Here is a 4,115-nt window from a genome sequence, read left to right as displayed (position 1 = left end):
TCTATAATACCTCGAGGGTGTGTTAATGAATGGCCAACCAATTGAATAGTAATAGTAGTGGGTCTAGCTTCCCCTAAACCAAGTCTTCTAAATACGGATAACAACATTAAATTAATTCTTGCACCCAAATCACATAAAGCCCTCTCACAATGAAAGTTTCCAATGGTGCAAGTTATATTGAAGCTACCTGAATCTCTTAACTTTTGAGGAAGTTTCTTTTGAATAATTGCACTACACTCTTCTACCAATGCCACTGTTTCATAACCCTCCATTTTTCTCTTATTAGACAATATCTCTTTCATAAACTTCACATAACTAGATATTTTTTCAAGAGCCTCTACAAAAGGAATGTTAATGTGAAGTTTCTTAAATACTTTGAGAAATTTGGAGAATTGTTTTTCAAGATTGGCCTTTCGGAATCGTTGAGGGTAAGGAATCTTTGGTGTAGGTTCGGTGTATTTCAGTTTCTCTTTCTTTGGAGGGTCTTCAGTAACCTCCTCTTATGTTGAACTAGTGACATGTTAATCTTGTTTCTTTTTCTTTTCTTATCATCCACTGTAGGCCCATCGTACTTAGTCCCACTCCTCAAAGTGATAACTTGACATTACTCTTTGGGATTTACCTTTGTGGAACTAGGCGAATTCCCTTATGTTCTACTAGAAAGTAGTTTCGCCAATTGACCCATTTGTGTCTCCAAATTCTTGATTGAAAACCTTGTCTCTGTCATGAATTGATTTAACTAGTCAGGTTGAGTTATTGGTGAGTTCATGGAAGGATGTGGTAGTGGATGAGATGGGTGTGGGTTTGGATCATAATAAGGCCTAGAGTGTAGTCCATAAGTCGGTTGGTGAGGTAAGTGTTGAGGTGGATACTGTGGTTGTAAAACTTGGTTATTTTTCCAAGACACGTTGGGGTGATTCTTCCATGCATGAGTATATGTATTTGAGTAGGTGTTGAGTGCAGGTCTTGGAAAGTTACCAATAGCCTGTGCTTGTTCCAAAGGCATATTATTCACGTCTGTTGAGCAACTAGCAGTGCTGAGGCATTGTTCATAAGAATGCGGAGCCCCACAAATCTCACAACTCATTACATTCTGTACTTGCATTGCTTGGGCGGCGAGGTTATTCTGCTACAATTGCTTGGTTTGAGATGCCACTTGAGCGATCAATAAAGCAATAGGATCGACCTCTAAGACTTCTGCCACCTTCTTATTCCCACACTCAGTGGGCCAATTATAGCTATTCATGGCCATCTCTTCCAGTAATTCATAAGCTTCATTAGAAATTTTTCTCATAAACGCTCCTCCCGATGCTGCATCAATAATTGTCCTTGTATTTCCCCCCAAACCATTGTAAAACGCGTGCACCAGCAACCACTTCTCTTTTCCATGATGTGGGAACTTCCTTTGCAACTCTTTAAAATGTTCCCAAGCATCATATAAAGACCCCCCATCTAATTGATAAAAGTTATTAATCTCTCCTCTATATCGGGCTGACTTTGTAGGAGGAAAATATTTACCAAGGAGTTTCTGAGCCAAGTCCCAAGTGACTATAGAAACTTGTAATGAATTCAACCAACTCTTAGCTCTGTCTCTTAATGAAAACGGGAATAATCTTAATTTGACATCATCGTTACTCACCCCATTCATTTTGAATGTTGCACATAGCTCTTAAAAATTAGTAATGTGGAGATTTGGATCCTCATTTGGTAATCCTCCGAATTGTACACAATTCTATACAATCTGAATAATCGAGGGTTTTATCTCAAAATTATTCGCCTCAACAGTAGGAGGACGAAACTTGAATGTATCCTTGTAACAGTAGGGAGTACAACATTCAAAATATTTTCCTCCAAAATTTCTTAATGGCGGGTCAGCCTCAGCTGCTATGCTACCTGCATTACCCAGATTTGTATTATTGTTAACATAGTTATTCAAGTTCTCAACCATGGCAAAATCCAGCCTTTTCTTTAATTTTCAGTTTTGTCTGCACGTTCTTTCAATTTCAAGATCTACTGGTATGAGCTCATTTTGTCTACTTCGTCGCATATACCAATAATTCCCGAAACACAATACAACATCATAAAAATAGCATATTCAATTTGCATCTTTCAAATTTTGAATCAAAATCATAAATCAAGAAAATATTGATCATATATTTACTAGCATTAAGCAAACATTATATAGATTAGAATAAATAAGAAGAATCAATATAACATCATAATAAAGTTAAATAGAAATCCAAGCAACTACATCAACCCCTAGATAAAGGATTTAGTTCATATCAGACATAATAACCATAACATTAAAATATTTGTTCATAGAAAATACCTTAAAGAAACTAAGATGAAGAAGAAATCTAGAGAACAATAAACAAATAAAACAAGTAGTCTCCTTAGGTTTATTTTTTCTTTCAGAAATCATTATAATGATGCTTAAATAGTAATCTGTGCTTTGGATGTGAATTCCCGCTTTTGCTCCTGCATAAAATGCCTTTTCTGTGAAATACGCCTTTCAAGCGCCGCGACTCTATAATGAAGCGCCGCGACTCGTGTCCAAAATATGGAATTATCTCATCTCTGAATTGCTCAAGCGCCGCAGCTCTAATAAACTTGCACCGTGGCTAAAATTCATCAACCAATAGTGCCGCGACTCTAATAGACTTGCACTGTGGCTCAAATTCATCAACCAATAGTGTCGCAACTCTCAAAGGTAGCACCGCAGCCCTTTGCTTCTTGATAAATTGACCTTCCTGTCTAATTGCAGCGCCACAGCTCTAACTCCAAGTGTCGCGACTCAAATGTCTTTTTTTCATAAAATTCCATCTTTTTAACACCAAATGCGATCTTTTATCAATTATGTCCCATAAATCTGAAATATTATCAAACACAGACAACAAAATGTCATACTGCACAAAAAATTACTAAAAAAACCTCAAAAATTAAATAAAATAACCCTTTAAAACAATATATAAAAACTACTATATAATGAACACATCATTTGGAGAAAAAAACACATAATTGTACGGACAGGTTAGGTGATGCGTCGCCTACTTGTAGGTAATGCTTCGCTTGTAGTGTCTTGTAAAGTATTTCACACTTTAGGCGATGCATCGCTGCAAGGAGGCGATGCAACATCATATAGGTAGATCTATCTTTTCAAAAGTGACCTTAAACACCTCCAAATGATGCCAAGCCTTTTGGGCAAACATAGATAGCTCATTGTATCACTTTAGACCTATAAAAGTCAATTATAGATGCCTACAACAAAAACTCATAATTTCACTTCAACTTAAGTGAAATCGTTAAGTATTTTGAACCACATTGGGTAAACAACTTTACCATTATATTTAAATAATCTCAATATTCCCCCACTTGGTTAAATATAATCCTCTATTTTTAGCTCAAACAGTATTGGTGCATAAAGTAAAGTATCTTTTGATTTGAACTTTACCTTAATGAAGGCATTCCAAAGCTTTAGCGAAATACTTGGTGTCTTAAAGATTGAACCAAGGATTCCTAGTGATAAAACCGGTAATGCCTCACACACCTCTACTTGACCATTCATCTTCCCACTATGTGCACTTAGCACTATTAATGACCTTGTGCTTATCCATTCATGAACTTTCTGGGAAGAAACTTCAACTCCCATGAGAGGCGGCACCAACTCTAAGTTCACATAATTATGGTTCCTACAACATCTTTTCTACCTTTAGAGTTGCTTGTTGCTTTTCAACTGAACTTCATTAAAAACCTTAGGTTTAACCCTCTTGTTCGGTAGCAACAAACACTAACCATCCTTGGATGGGACTCACTTATGTTAGTGTTGAAATTATCCATGTTTAAACCAAAATTGGACATGATGATGCAGGATATAAAAATGACACATGGCAGTAGAAAGTATTAAAGTTTGTGAGTACTGGTCGAGCTGCATGAGCTGGTCGAATGTGTTCAGTCAACATAAGGAAAGTTATTCACCTTCAAGATATTGAACAAAGGTTTTTGGTCGAATAGAAGGGGCTGGTCGATGGCACACTGACCTCATAAAGCTGCTAAAAGGAAGCCCTACTGGAAGGATGATCCATTCAACAAGAATGACCCTCATTTTAAGGGGTAAT

At 36.7% G+C, this 4,115-nt stretch overlaps 1 non-coding gene across 1 annotated transcript; it reads left to right on the top strand.

Moving 5' to 3' along the window:
• The first annotated feature begins 1,382 nt into the window (after positions 1 to 1,382).
• Positions 1,383 to 1,489, top strand: LOC133820228 (small nucleolar RNA R71). The gene has a single exon (XR_009886652.1). It is a non-coding gene; the product is annotated as a small nucleolar RNA R71 (small nucleolar RNA).
• Positions 1,490 to 4,115: the final 2,626 nt, after the last annotated feature.

Source organism: Humulus lupulus, chromosome 2, assembly GCF_963169125.1.
Source record: "Humulus lupulus chromosome 2, drHumLupu1.1, whole genome shotgun sequence".
NCBI classification, from domain to species: Eukaryota; Viridiplantae; Streptophyta; class Magnoliopsida; order Rosales; family Cannabaceae; genus Humulus; species Humulus lupulus.
The sequence above is the reverse complement of the archived record's forward strand: the minus strand, read 5'-3'. Positions and strand labels throughout refer to the sequence as shown.